The following is a 16253-nucleotide window of genomic DNA, read 5'->3' on the forward strand; positions in this document are numbered from 1 at the left end:
CTCCAGCCTGGGCGACAGAGCGAGACTCCGTCTCAAAAAAAAAAAAAAAAAAAGATAACTATTGGGTACTGGGCTTAATAACAGTGATGAAATAATGTGTACAACAAACCCCCGTGACATGTGTTTACCTATGTAACAACCCCAAAACCTAAAATAAACGTTTTTTAAAAAGAACAGAAAAAAAGACACTCACTGTCCTTCCTCCAAATTTTTTTCTGGGGATACGTCAGAAGCACGCCAATTCTGAATGAATATAGACGTTTTTGAACATGAAATTATCAGAAATTATAACAACGATGTGGCATCTAGCCAAACTGCTAACATTCACGATACTGATCCTGAAGAACTGGTAGTACAGGGTAACAGCCTGAGGGGACTGAAGATTTTTGGAGTATTTGGAGTAGTGTGGGTTTTTTTCTAATTTTTACCAATAGGACCCACCAGAAATAAAAGACTCTATCGTCACTGTTAACACTGGCTCATAATAAAGGTGATTCTCCAGAGCACGCCTGGTTTGATACAGCCACCCACTCCTTCCCTTGGCGACATTCTCCGCTGAGAACGCCTAGTTAGCGCAATCCAGCCATTCACATTAGTTCTCAGGACGCTCTCAGAAGTTCTCTACCTTCTCTCCTCTCCCCGCCTAGATGCTGAAAGGTGATGAGAACTCGCGGTACAGGTACAAAGGCTATTCCTTTCCTAAGGGAGTGCTGCACAATGGCACGTTTACCGTACTCAATTTTATAAATCCTCAATTAAACCAGCGAGTTTGCATATAGAGAGTGGGTACCCGGCCCGCCTCCTCGGATTGTCCTTCTGCCCCGACGCACTGCATCTACTTGCACTCTCCGATGCGGTTTGCCTCCTTCAAATCCAAAACACACATCCCAAGCTCCCTCGCCGCTCCTCCAGTCCGTGGAAGGCGCCCTTCTTTTTGCCAGCAGCGCGTCCTTCTCTCCCCGCCCGCAGGCGCTCACCTCTTCTCTAATCCCAGGGGCCCACACAGGCTTCTCTAATACAAGGGCACCCCGTACCACTCCCAGATCGGCGCGGGGACCCGTGAAACCCTGCCACCACTGTACACTGTCCATTGTCGAGGGTCGCGAGGGCACGCGGAAACGGCGGGCCCCGAAAGGTCTCAGCGAGCTTGTACAGCCCTGAGACATTCACCACCCCCAACACATCCCGCTCTTGTTCCTCCTTAGGGGGAAGAGTAAGGGGGAGTTGAAGAGGTTCCGAAGCTCCTCCTGGTCCCCCATCTCTATCCCTGCCGTGGCAGCTGGCTCCGGCCTCTGGGCGCCGCGGTGCCCATCCCTTCAGGGGTCAAGTACAAGGCCCTCGGCCGAATCGCCTCCCTGTTATACCCTCCCTCTGCCTTGAACGCACATACGCGAGAGAACCCTCAAACGGATGCCATATGGGAGAAACAGGATTGCGGGCGCTATCAGGGGCCAGCTTAAAAAGATCTCCTTCACATCCCCTCAACCCCTAGCCTTTCTCCCTACCCCGTCAGCCCCCTCTATCCACTCCTAACTTCCTCAGCCCAACCCCATCTGTGCTTTCTAATTCCTACCCCCTCCCCCACCGCCCTGGATAGCAGCCATTCGCCCGGCACTCACCTCAGGGAGCAAACAACGCCCCTCTCCTCCACCCAACCCGCCCCTCTTCCGCCCGCTGGAACGGCGTGTTCCCTCCGCTCACCTCGTCTCTTGGCTGCCCCGCGCGAGTTTCAGTGTGTCTCTGCCGCGTAATTGTATGCGGGACAGAAGGGACCCGTGTTTGTGCGCTGAATCAGGTGTCGCCGCCTTCGGTGGTTCGGGGGCGTAAGGGAGGCTTCAGAGTTAGCGTGTTCACTAAGGAGGACTCTCTGGGTTCACAGTTGATAGCAATGCTTTAACCGTGTCCTCCCTCGGGTCCGCAGCGCGCCTGCTCGTCCACAGCTCCCCGCGGGCGGCCAGGCCCCCCGCCCCCCAGCCGCGCCCCGCCCTACGCGCGGCGAGCAGAGTTGGAGCGCGCCGCTGTCCTTCCGCACTTGGCTCAGCGGGGCACGACACGGGCCGCCACGCGCTCAGCCTAGCATCACTCGCCTCGGACTGCGAGCGCCTCCAGCTCCCCCGGCTGGGGCATGGATGCAGACGCGCTTTCGTACCACGCGCTCGCAGGCTGGGCGAGGGGCAGAGCGCTGGGATCCGGCCAGTCGCCCGCTGAGCGCGGTTGGCTTGCAGGCTGGGACTTTTAGCTAGCCCACTGGGCGCTGGAGTTGCGAACTCTGATACCGGCACGTGGCCCCGCCCATTGTTCTCTCTCTGCGAGGCGTGTCCCGCGCCCTTTCCGCCACCACCCACGTAGTCCCTGTGCCCGCCTTTTATCATCAAGGCAGTTCAGTGAGCTTTGCGAGTTGATATCGCGCGTTTTCTCACCTTCCTACCTTTCCTGCCTCACTCCTGCTGAATCTATTCAAAAGTTATACTTGGACAAGCGGATGGAGGAGTCTGGAAAATGAAGAGGGTGATGCTTAGGTGAGCAGGTACCTGCACTGCCGCCAACCCAGGCTTCAATTCTGGCTCTCTTGAAGCGGAAAGCCTTAAAAAACGGGAGTTTGGGGATACCGAAAAAAAGTAAATAGGGTTGTTGGACTGAATAACATCCCTCCTCTCAGGCTCCTGCTGAAAGGGCCATTCATGCTTTGCCTGGTTGAGCCTGTGGCGACTTTATTCTGACGAATCTGCCTTTGCCAGAGGCATAACCTTGCCAAGTTGGCGTCTTGTCCAGCAAGCAACTGTGCCCAAGGCTTGCTGGAGCAGCCTCTCTGTGGCGCCTCAGACCTTTGAGCGCCTTTGAGCGCCTGCGGTAGATTGTGAGTTTCATGAACACTGAGAAAGTCTCAGAGTGTGCGTGTGTGAGATATTATACATAATATATATAATTTTTATATTATATATAACGTTATATATAATATATATAATTTTATATTATATAACGTTATATATTATATATAATTTTATATTATATATAACGTTATATATAACGTGAACTGAATTGTTTATCGTTTATGTTTCATGTCGAGCGTAAATTCCAGAAGCTAAGATGCTGCCACAGCACACAAACGGTATGTGTTTAAACGTTGGAAATCAAAAATGCCATGTTGGGTCGTTCTTTCCTTGTTCAAAAGTGAGATTCAGAAATAGATTGGGATTTTCTGCCCTTAGATAAGAAAACGGAAATTATATTTTACTGTATATGTTATCAGTTAGTGATAAATAAAAAAACTAATATACACTGCTGTTATTATAAAATCCATATGCCCAAGAATGTGCACTGATGGAGAGATCTTCAAATGCCATTTCAAAAAAGATAATGCACTTTTCTTTGCAGATTAGAAATTTGGACATATTCCCTGTGCAAAATGCAGGGAATATTTTCACAGCCTTTGTACCTGATCTAAGGAGATTACCATATTCTCTATTTATTTCTTATTTAAATTGCACTGGAAAACCTAAAGTAAGTGAAATGTAACATAATAAAGAAAAGAGAATTTAGACATTTACTTTAAAAGCTTTATTTCTCAAGGATCAAACTTCAGTTTCAAGCTACTGTTTTGATGATGCATATGTGAATTCTTGGTTAAAACTTGATCATTAGCAATTAAAACAACTTTTTTCTTTTATTTTACAAAAATCTTTAAAATTGTTTTGCCACATCCTTGTCCTTAAAATGGTGTTAACTGATCATCGTGTAAGGTTTTTGTCAGATTTTTGGATAGAAAAGGAGTGTATATTATGTATAGATATATCCATGTTTGTTGTTTCTCTGATCTATCTGTTGTTGTCCACATTAAATAATGATTATTGAATTTCTCACAGCTCTACACAGTAAGGGTGTTCCATAAGGTAAAACAAGTTTAGTCAATCATCGTATGAATAGTTGAAATACACTTTTGGAGTTTGAAATGATAAAAGCAAGAAATCAGTGAGGTTCACTTCACTGCCTCACTCCACTTTTCCTTTTTTTAATGCTCCCACCTTTAATTGTTAACATTATTGATTAAGTAGTAGAATAAATGAATAATGGAAACATTTACTACTTGTCTTTAAGGAAGGCTGCATATTTTTCATATTTAATGCATCCTTCAAGTTCCCATACAGATTAAACAAGAGTCTCCCTGTCATCTTTAGTTTATAGAATGTTGAATGGGACAGCATAGGCTGTAGTGAGAAAGTTTCAGCCAATGTGGAGTATGCTATTAAAATTCTCTCATTATTTATATGGACCCTATATATCAGTATTCTCAATTGTTTTTTTTTTTTTTTCCCCAGAAATACTTGTTATAATCATTCACCGCATATAACTTTATTGGAAAATATAAACAACCATATGCGAGATATTATATAAGCTTTATAATCATTCACCATTAACTCTGGGATCAGACTCCCTAGAATTTGAAGAAGGAATTAATGAAATCAACTACAAACTAATAGTAGTAGTAATAGAAATTTTTAAATCCTCTTAAAGTTGCTGCAAAGTGTGACCACCCCCTCTTACACTCAAGTTAAAGGAGAATATTAACAGCCTGTCTTGTCTCTGTGGACAGTGGACCTAAACTATACTCCCCAACTCCAAATTCCTCAAGTTTATTACAGGCCAGCAAGCTCCTGCACGGCTGCAGTCATAAGACTGATAAGTTTGGGTTGCAAGATATGTTTTTCTCAAGATGTAAGAAAAGTTGTAATGCTTGATTAACTGCCTTTGTTTCTCGCTTTTGTAACTGCCTCACGTAGTTCCTGCCTTAAGATGTTTAAAAGTAAGAAAAACCCTTTGTTCGGAGCTCAGACTTTCTGGACATATGTCCAGCTGGGCCAGTAATCACCTTAACAGACTCTCCTGAACCGTTTTCAGTCTCTCCAGTCTTTGATTGTCTGTAACATTTCTGGGAGCTCGTCTGGGATTGGAGACGGCAGATTTTCTCTCCTTTGCCTGTAGACTAGAGCCCCAGGACACAGGAAATCTGGGGTCCTTGGTGCCCCCACGAGAGTTTCAGTCCGGAAAGAGAACTGCCCTCCCACATTCTGGGGCCTTCCCCCAACAGCACAAATGGAACCGGTGGAAAGGGTTGCAGGACAGTCACAGGAGCAGTGCGCAGACATCTGAACCACGTTAAGGTTTAGGTCCTAATGCAAGACCCGTCCCATAAGGACAGAAGGGGAGCCTGATCACCTCCCAGGGCATGATGACTAGTCTGACCCAAGGGGACTGGGACAATGGGAGAGTCCCATTGATTCAGACGGAACTCATACCCTAACCGACATCAAATGCGGGTGGGGCTTGCAAGTTGGTCAGAAAGGAAAACCAGTCCAGGGACAGGGGAGGTGTGTGAAAGTGTGTGAAAGAGACACTCGGGAGAGACCAACGCAGGGCATGACGTGGGGAGGCACAGATCTCGTAGCGTGGACTGTGTGCTCTGAGGCAAGTGTGGGAAAAACCAGACCTAGAACACTGCATACAGCCCATAGGACCAGCTCTGGCTGCAGCTAGCTGTAAGAGGAATTAAGGCACTCTCCTGGCTAAGCAGCATCCGAGTCTCCCGTGATAGGACCCAGTCTGGTGGATCCAAGAGTGAAAGTGAGAGTGAAGGCATGCCATGAGGGAGGAAGGAAATGGGAGGAAAAGCATCAAAGCCTACTCCACTGGAGTGCATGCTGAAAAACTTTTAAAAAGGCTTTAATGGTGATTACAGGGTTAAGCTAACTCCACAGAAACCGAGAACCCTTTGTGAGATAAACCAGCTGTCTTTTAATGTAGGGTGGCCAGCCGAGGGGACAATAGACAAGGAGATAATTGGCCGAGTGTTTCAGGTGGTCACCGGGCTTGGAGAACAGCTCAGGCACCCAGATCAGTTCCTGTATATAGACTCCTGGCTAAATGTAATTCAGTGGCTGCAGACCTGCTTTGAGGCCTACTGTAAGACTCTAATGGCCTGGACAAAACCAGGAACCATAGAAAAAGACTACAAGGCATCAGAAAAAGAAAAGGAGCCACAGGAAAAGCAGAAAAAACCTGTCCTACAGGCCCCACCTGAAGACTTAGAAAGTCCACCCCCCTATGCACCAATTTATCCATCCCTGGCAAGGCTTAGACAGGAGGCTGCCCCAGCTGCCTCCGGAGGTTCAGACTCAGAAGAAAGCATCCCTCAGGCAACACCACACAGAGAGAAGTCAGAGCCATTGCCTGAAAAGCCAAAGGAGGAATTCCAGGGGGATGAGGTTGGCCACCTTAGGTCGGGTCGTGCCCGAGCAATGCAGATGCCCCTCTGAGAAACATGGGGACACATTTATTTGAATGCACAGAATAAAGTCCAAGGGGGAGAATGGCTCTTCGTTTATCAGCCCTTCTCTACTACTGATCTCTGAAATTGGAGACAACATACTCCCTCCTATAAGAAAAGCCTCAGGCTCTTATAGATCTAATGCAGCCCATTTTCCTAACTCACAGTCCTACCTGGGCTGATTGCAAACAACTCTGTCATTATTTAATACGGTAGAGCACCGAAGAGTTATACAAGCCGCTTTCCAGAGGCTGGAGAACAATGCGCCTGCAGGCACAGGAGATATCAAGCAGTATGCCCAACGAGTACTCCTGATAGAGGCTGACCCAGGCTGGGACCCTAACCAGGCTCAAGGGCTACAAAGTTTGCAGCGGTATTGAGAGGCACTCCTAAATGGAATAAAGGCTGGGGGGTAAAAGGCCACCAATATCAGAAAGGTCTGAGGTCAGCCAGAGGCCAGATGAAAGTCCCAGTGAAGAGACTCTGCGAGGCTTATCGGCTTTATATGCCATTTGACCCTGAGGCTGCTGAAAAACAGTACATGGTAAATATGGCATTTGTAGGGCAGGCCCAGGGAAACACCAGGCATAAATTGCAGAAATTAGAAGCTCCACAGGTGTGAGTGCTACTCACTTATTAAACTGGCTACGAAGGTGTACATTAACCGAGATCTGGAGGCAAAGAGAGCAGGAGGCAAAGAAGGAAGCTAATTGGAAGCTTAAGGAAAGGCAGATTTGCTAGCAGCAGCCTGCACAGGAAGGGAAACTTACTTTGCAAGGAGGTGTGGGTGCATTCGTGATAAAGGCCAGTCTGGACAGGGATATAAGAGCTGGCTGAGGCTAGAAAAAGATTAATGTGCATGGTGCAAAAGGAAAGGACTCTGAAAGGATGAATGTAAGGAGAATAAGGAAAAATGGTCAGGACCATAGTATAAGAAAGCCACCGGCCAAGGGCTACTGCACCTGGGAAAAACCCACAACCTTCTGTGCCTGCTGTGGACGGCAGGATATAAAGTGTCAGGAAAAAAGGCTCAAATCTGCTTTAAAAGTGTCCAGTATTTAGGCTTCTGTATAAGCCAAGGGAAAAGATGGCTCGGTGGTGAATGAAAGCAGGCTGTTTGTGCGCTTCCTACTCCAACCGCCCTGCGCCAGATAACAAAGTTCCTAGAGGCAGCAGGGTTCTTCTGCATTTGGACCCTAAATTTCTTGCTCATGGCTAAGCCATTATATGAAGCCACAAAGAAGGGCAAAAGGAACCTCTCCTATGGGGAAAAGAGCAGGACATGGCCTTCAAAGAAATCAAGAAGACTTTGATCCAGGCCCCGGCATTAGGACTGCCAGACATGACAAAGCCTTTTTACCTGTATGTTCATGAAAGTAAAGGAATCTTGGTACAAATACTAGGGTCATGGTATTGGCACATGGCTTATTAGTCCAATTAACTAGACTTGGTGGCTATGGGATGACCACCCTGTTTCAAGGCATTGGCAGCCACTGCCCTGTTAGCAGAAGATGCTAACAAGCTCAAATTAGGACAAAGGTTGATAATTCGGGTGCCCCACACGGTCGTCACCCTGATGGAGCAGAGGGGACATTGCTGGTTTTCTAATCCTAGGATGTTAAGATATCAAGGACTTTTGTGTGAAAACCCGTGCATAACCTTGGATATTGTGAATACTCTAAATCCAGCCACACTGCTGCCAATAGAATGGGCAGAGCATGCAAAGTCCTCGTTGTTTGACCCAGGGTATGACAGTTGTGTGGAAATGGTGAATGAGGTTTTCTCAAGCTGAAAAGACTTAAACGACCAGCCCTTAAAAGACTCAGATGTCAAATACTTTACTGCTGGGAACAGCTTCATATCTGAAGGTGTCATATGGGCTGGATATGCAGTGGTAACACTGAATTCAGTATCTGAAGCCCACCCTCTGCTAGTCGGAACTTTGACCCAAATTGCTGAGCTAATAACTCTCACTAGAGCATTGCTCTTGGCAAAAGGACAATCAGTAAACATCTATACTGACTCAAGATATGTTTTTGCTACTTTGCATGCCCATGGAGCCATATATAAGGAAAGAGGGTTATTAACTACTGAAGGAAAGGGAATGAAAAATCAAAAGGAAATAGAGCAGCTCTTAGAAGCCGTAAGGGCTCCAAAAGAAGTAGCAGTCATCTATTGCAAAGGGTATCAAACAGAAGGAGGTGATAAGGCTAGAGGAAACAGAAAGATGGACAGAGAAGCCAAAAGAGCTGCAATGACAGAGGTAACTAAGAAAGAAGAGGAAACCCTTACCATGCCTTTACTGGAGCTCCCCTTACAGAACTCCCTAACTACTCCTCTAATGAAAAGGCTTGGTTTGAGCAGCAGAGTGGAAGTTAGTGGCTTGAGCAGGAGAGTGGAAGTTACCAGAAAGGAGGTTTGTGGAAGTTCTCCAATGGGAGGCTAGCCATCCCAGAAGCAATAGACGCCCCCCACCCACCGACCCCAGTTCATAAAGCAGTTTCATCAGGGATCGCATATGGGGAAAACTGCATTACAGACTCTTGTAGGACGGCATTTCTATGTGCCACGTCTAACTGGCCATCACTTGAACCATTTGTGAGCCACAGCAGGGGCCAACACAGCCCCCAGGGATTCAAGAAACTGAAGCTACACCTTGTGAAAACCTGCTTGTGGACTTTACAGAGCTGCCTCGAGCTGGAGGCTACCGGTACATGCTAATGTTTGTCTGTACTTTCTCAGGGTGGGTTGAGGCATTTCCCACCAGGACAGAGAAAGCTCAGGAAGTAACCAGGATCTTACTAAAGGATATTATTCCTAGATTTGGACTACGTCTAACTTTAGAATCTGACAATGGCCCAGGATTTGTGGCAGAAAATAGTACAACAGCTAATGCAGATGTTAAAAATCAAATGGAAACTGCATACAGCTTATCGCCCACAGAGTTCTGGAAAAGTTGAAAAAATGAACCGGACATTCAAACAGCTGTTAAAGAAGTTTTGCCAAGAAACTTATCTAAGGTGGGATCAGGTGCTGCCCATGGTCCTTCTCTGAGTCAGGTGCATCCCTACTAAATTAACTGGGTATTCACCCTATGAGACAGTGTTTGGCCGACCACCCACAATCATAACTCAGATAAAAGGTGATTAAAGCGAGACTCTGTCTCAAAAAAAAAAAAAAAAAGAAAAGAAAAAAAGAAATTGGGGAATTAACCTTAAGAAGGAAAATGCAAGCCTTAGGTGATGCCATGCAGGAAATACAAGGGTGGATAAGAAAAAGAATACCTGTTAGCCTCACAGATGCAGTACATCCTTTCCAACCTGAAGATTCTGTCTAGGTCAAATGATGAAACCTAACCACTTTAGGGCCTTTATGGGATAGTCCCCATTTTGTGATCTTGTCTACCACCACTGCTGTTAAAGTTGCAGGTATCACACTTTGGGTTCATCATAGCCAGCTGAAACCAGCAGCAGCCACTGCCCGGGACCAGTGGACCAGTCAACAAAATCCAGACCACCCAACACAGCTGATTTTGTAGTGAAACCAAGCCACAGCTAACAAGGACAGCTGCCCTGCTCCAATCACACCAGAAGCTGGTTGGTCCACGCACAACTGAAGCTTGAGAAAACATCAAGCCCTGCTCTAGTCACACAACCGGAAGCTGACTGGTCTACTCATGGCCAAAGTCTGAGGAAGTCAATGATAGATAAGTAAATATGGATTGAATTTACAAACATAGTTATACTCCTACTTGTACTGATTATTTTGCTGTCATGTTATCTTTGCAAATGCTGCCAAGCTTGTTGCCCAGAAGGGTGCCCATGCATAGTATAAGTTTAATCATATTAGCAATACTGAAGCCACTGACACTTTCACCTATGGTTATAAAAGGGGAGCAGGATGACTGTCATCACTGTATGATAGAAGCCTGGTCCAGAAAAGGTGTGACTAAAACTCTGTTATACCAGACCTACTATGAGTGTACAGGGACTCATACAGAAACTTGTGTCTATAACCAGACTAGTTACTCAGTCTGTGATCCTGGAAACGGGCAGCCCAAAGTATGTTATGACCCAGAGTTCTTGTTCTATGACTTCTGGTTTGAAGTCCAAATTGGCAAACCCCTAATGCCACCATACACAAACCCCACAGAAACCGGGGTCAGTAAACTTGTAAACAAAATGGAATTATTCCCTTATTTGCATAAAGAGACTATCTTCATGCATTTTGATGCCTGCCAAGCTGCACATCTCAAAACTAAATAATATTGGGACTATCTGTAAAAATCTAGGACAAGAAAAAGTCAGCAGCAGAGCCGCCAAGGCCATAATAGGAGAGTCCAAAAAAGACTGCTGATCGTGATAATCAGTGGACCACACATGAATTTAATCAGCACCTATACACAGGAAGGGTTGCTCTATTTGCCAGCCAAGAGGCGAATATAGGGTACACGACTGGAATGTGCAACCCACTCAGTCTGACAATACTAAAGCCAAATATGCCTTTCTGGACTGAAGGGCATAAAGGGTTACTAACTTTTGATCAGGCGGGAGCTCTCCTAGGACTTGGTATTCCTCTAGTCATCACAAAGAAAATCCAAAGGACCCAAATTCAAGTTAGTCCAATACAACAGTTGAGGTTTTATAAATCTTTCAACGAACACTTTAATCCTGAAGTATCAGAAATTCAAATTCCTCCTATATTAGCTGAAAATCTGCTTGCCCAGCTAGCCAAAAGTATTGCTAACAATTTAGGAGTTACTTCATGTTATGTATATGGAGGTACTAATATGGGAGATCAATGGCCCTGGGATGTCAGAGAATTGATGCCACAAGACAATTTTACCTTTCCTGAATTTGTTACAAAATTCAATGCAAATCCAAGTGTTTGGCTATTAAGGAACCCCATCATCACAAAATACTGTATCACCCACTGGGGCAAGGCCTTTCAGAACCAGGCAGGGGAAACAACTTGCTTAGGTCAACAATATTTTGAAGAATCCGAGAACAGAACACAATGGAGAAGCTTTACAGACAATTCCTCTGTATCAAATTTTAATCCCTTTTTGCAGTTCCCAACACTAAATCAATCATGGTACCAATTAGATCCTCCAACTGTTTGGAGAGCACCTGCAGGGTTATATTGGATCTGTGGAGCGAAGGCTTATCAATTACTACCCAATAAATGGACAGGGGCATGTGTATTAGGAAAAATACAGCCATCCTTTTTCCTACTCCCACTGCAGCAAGGGGAAAATCTAAGCTGTCCAGTCTGATGAAGGCTGAAGAAGAGTCAGAAGAAATGTGTTTACAAAAATAAGTACTGTGGAAAAAATAAATACTAACATTAAAAAGGACATTGAAATGGGGAACTGGAAAAATAATGAATGCTCCCCTGAAAGAATTATCAAATACTATGGACCTGCCACCTGGGCCCAGGATGTGTCATGAGGGTACCGTACACCTATTTATATGTCAAACCACATCATAAGGTTGCCAGCAGTTCTGGAAATTATTGTCAATGAAACAGTCCGAGCCTTGGACTTGCTAGCCCTACAGGTGATCCAGATGAGAGATATCATTTATCAGAACAGGTTAGCACCGGATTATCTTTTAGCTTCAGAAGGAGGAGTTTGTGGAAAACTTAATCTAACAAATTGCTGCTTGATGACAATGGAAAAGCTACATTTGTGTTGAGCACCAAAAGGGAGGAATGAAAAAGGAATTAATGAAATCAACTATAAACTAACAGTAGTAGTAACAGATATTTTAAAATCCTCTTAAAGTTGCTGCAAAGTGTGACACCATCCCCCCATCCCCGGCCTTACACTCAAAAGAGAATATTAACAGGCTGTCTTGTCTCTGTTGACAGTGGACCTTATCTGTACTCCCCAACTCCAAATTCTTCAAGTTTATTACAGGCCAGTGAGCTCCTGAATGGCTGCAGGGTCACAAGACCGTTAAGTTTAGGTTGCGAGACATGTCTTTCTCAAGACGTAAAAAATGTTGTAATGCTTGATTAACTGCCTTTGTTTCTCACTTCTGTAACTTGCTTCCCGACTCACGTAGTTCCCACCTTAAGATGTTTAAAAGTAGGAAAAGCCGTTTGTTTGGGGCTTGGACTTTTTGGACATATGTCTGGCTGGGCTGGTGATGACCTTAATAGACTCTCCTGAACCTTTTTTGGTCTCTCTGGTCTCTGATTGTCCCGCAACAAATTGAACTTCTGCCTCACAATTTGTTAGCTGTGTGATTTTTTGCCATGTTACCTAACTTCTCTGTGTTTTGATTTCTTTATCTGTGAAATGAATATTATAATAATGCCTACTTCATAAAGCAGGACATAGCCCCTTGGCACCTAGTAGTGCTCAGTACATGTTAACAGCATTCTCTACCTACAACTCTAACTGGTGATGGAGAAAGTTATCCAGCTTTCTAAATTTTGTTGGGGTTGTTATATTTACTGGCATATTTATATGGGGATTTTTCTATTACTGGAGGCAGCACAGCATAATGGAAAATGTCCTTTTTTTAAGCTTTCTTGCTACCTTTTTTTGACTGCAGTACTGATTTTTCATACAGTGTTCTGACAAGACCAAGTTCTTCTAATACTTTGCCTTTTATTATAGTAAGTAACCTAGTGTTTCTTTAAAACAGTTCTTACATTCATTTTATTCATCTCACTAGCTGTACTGCATTCATCCGTCTAGCAAATGTTTGTTAAACACCCAATTTATGCTCAATTTTAATAAACACTGTAGAGAATTTGCTCCCTTAACCCCCAACAAAAATTATTTCATTGATTCTGCCCTTAACAAGCTGGGGAAAGAAGTATCTTACAAACATTTTGAAAAAAATATAAGTATATAATCATACTGTAATTAAATGTAATCAACTGTCAAACATGTAATAAAAACAAGTAGTGAGAAAGAAGAGAAGGTGAGATTAATATTAGCTAGACTTGTTAGACAAAGGATATTGGGAAAGATTGTACTTGACCAGGGCATGAAGAACAGGTAAGTTTTTTAGTTCTTCAAGAACTAAAGGATATTTTGTCTGAGAATAAAATAATGTATTAGTAATACTTCTTGGACAATTTTATAAATCAAGTGAATAAACCTACTACCGTAAAATACATAATATTACAATTTTAAAAGTACCTTCTATATATTAAACTTGAAATATATTGCTTTGTTAAATTGTACTTTTCATACTGTTTCAATCCAAATGAATAAACAGTTGAGCACCTATAGGTGTAGGCCCTGCTAGATAGTCCAGCCACAAATATGAATGTGTCATGATCCTCTGATCCCCAAGGAACTCAGAATTGTGGGAAATAAGGGCAAATATATTATACATGTAAAAATAGAAGATGATGAAAGCATGGAAGTAATACAGAGGAAGTAAGATAATTGTGTGAGAAAGTTTCAGAAGACTTCACAAATAATTGACACTGGAACAGTGTTTTGAAGGATGAATAAAAGTTCTATAAGTCGAAAAAAGAAGGAAAATTCAATTAGAGGGAATAATTTAGTTATTACATTTCCCACTCTAGTGAACTTCATCCATTTTTGTCCATAGTTACCTTAAAATATTTTGACTCAAACATTTTCTGATAAAATTACTTACATTGATTCTTTTTCTCATTTTCAAGTAGAAATAGTAGAGACATTACCTGCTGACAAAATAATATATGAATGAGAGAGTAGACCATAAGATCGATAGATACATATATTATAATACATGTATACATCTTTTTGTGGAAGAAGAATGCAGAAATGGGAATAGGTTTTGTTTGGTTTGGTTGTTTTTTTCCAATTTTTATTTTAGATTCAGGAGGTACAAGTACAAGTTTCTTACATGGGGATATTGTGTGATGCTGAAGTTTAGGGTATGATGATGTTGGTAGTTTGATAGGAATAGCATTGAATCTGCAAATTGCTTTAGGTAGTATGGCCATTTTAATGGTATCAATTTTTCCAATCCACGAGCATGGAATGTGTATCCATTTGTGTGTGTCATTTGTAATTTCTTTTAGCAATGTTGTGTAGTTCTCTTTTCACCTCCTTGGTTAGATGTATTCCAGATATTTTATTCTGTGTGTTTGTGTCTATTGTATGTAGGATTGCATTATTGGTTTGGCTCTAAGCTTGAATGTCATTGGTGTAGAGACATGCTACTAATTTTTGTACAGTGATTTTGTATACTGAAAATTTACTGAAGTCAGGAATAGGTTTAAAATGAAGACTTCTTGAAAAAGAATACTAGAGAAAAAAGAGTATGCTGAAAGCTCTACGTGAGTTTTCGGCATTTTATGGTAAATGCAAAGTGTTTTAAAAAGTTTTTTGTGTGTTCAGATATTAAACTACTTGCAAGAATATACTTTTGTAATGTCATGATTAGTGAATACTTTAAAAGTAATATACAAATTTTCCTTTAATACTTTCAAAAATGATACCTCCTAAAATAAATTATTAATGGTACAGTTTTACATCAAATGACCCTGTAATGTAGACCGTGTAAAGTAGAATAGAGCAGAATGGATTTAAATTCAATCATAGAAATATGAGTGGCTGTACATTCCAACACCCTTTGCTAACAGATCCAACTATTTGAATATATTGTGATGGGGCACCTTATAACTCTGACAACATCACTGACTTCACAAACCAGCTCTGCTCTTTGAGCTCTTTAAATGTGATTGTCTGTTTTGGAGACCTGAGGAACATAGAGCATCTAAATGTACACAAAGATTCATTAGGTCTAATTTGATGCTGTTCTCCATAATAATAATGATAAAAATTATGTCTTCTGCATTGAATTCTAAGTAGTGTTTTCCAGATGCAATTACTGTGTAATTTTAATTATAAAAATCCTTGAGGTAGGTACTGTTATTATCCTTGCTTAAGGTAAAGTAGCAGAGGGTTTAGGAATAAAACTTATCTAAGATCACTGCTTGAAAGTTGCAAAACTGAGAACTGAATTGAGGTCTGTTTGAGTCAATGATCACGCCCTGAGCTATACAGGCCATTAAGACTGGATCTCTCAGCACAGTATAAATCTTGGTGGGAGGAAAGGTTGAAGAGCATGAATCCAACCTGGCCATTTGAGAAACCCTACAAATTTGAGAATCACATAATCCCAGACTGCCTTGTTATGTCTCCTTTTTTACCCCAGAACAACTGCTTTATAAATAAGTCACAGTCCAAAAATGTCCATGATAATTGGGCCTTAATTTCCTATACATCCAGGTTTAATATTGTGCCATATTTTGTTTTAATTCCCATTTTCTGCAGATTCTGGCTTGCTATATTTATAAGAACACTAAACCTGATAGTAAACAGAATGAAGATCGTGCACAAAGTCCGTATGATAACAAAATGCACCATCACATCTTCACCATCTCTTTTTGCTCTTTCCTTCTTTCTTTCCCATCATCTCTTATTTTCTTCCAAACTCCAGTTTCTTGCTTTCAGTTTTAACTATATACTTCAAATTTATAAGCCATACACCACGGCAAATTTTTATATGTGTTCATTTATTTCATTTCTGATAATTTGTTATATTTTGTTAGGCATTAAAAACTACATTAGAAAATGTTGATCCATGGATCAAATGTTAATAGAGAAGGAGGAGCAAAAGGGGATTTCTAGATCTTTGAAAATGATAGAGATAGCTGTATTGCCTGACAACTTCTAGACTCTCATTAAATATTTTATAAACTGTCTAAAGGAATATCTCATAAAGGATCAAACCAAAAAAGCTCATATTTTTAATAATTTTAATTACATGATTATAGACATCATGTAGACATATAGATATCTATATGTCCTTCTAAAGCAATATGTATTTTCATGATTAGAAAATAGCATCAGTGAAACTCTGCTCTCCAATCTAGTACCTAGCAGTTGAATCTTTTTAAACAATTTCAA

At 42.3% G+C, this 16253-nt stretch overlaps 1 protein-coding gene across 1 annotated transcript in view; it reads right to left on the reverse strand.

Annotated features, from left to right (window-relative positions):
• Positions 1-2267, reverse strand: part of UGT8 (UDP glycosyltransferase 8) — a 109133-nt gene extending 106866 nt beyond the window's left edge. The window contains exon 1 of the mRNA XM_011999458.1: positions 1702-2267. The gene's annotated coding sequence lies outside the window, so the exon portion shown is untranslated. The remainder of the gene's footprint in view (positions 1-1701) is intronic.
• Between the last annotated feature and the right edge of the window lie 13986 nt (positions 2268-16253).

The sequence above is a fragment of the Mandrillus leucophaeus genome, unplaced genomic scaffold (genome assembly GCF_000951045.1).
Source record: "Mandrillus leucophaeus isolate KB7577 unplaced genomic scaffold, Mleu.le_1.0 Scaffold594, whole genome shotgun sequence".
NCBI classification, from domain to species: domain Eukaryota; kingdom Metazoa; phylum Chordata; class Mammalia; order Primates; family Cercopithecidae; genus Mandrillus; species Mandrillus leucophaeus.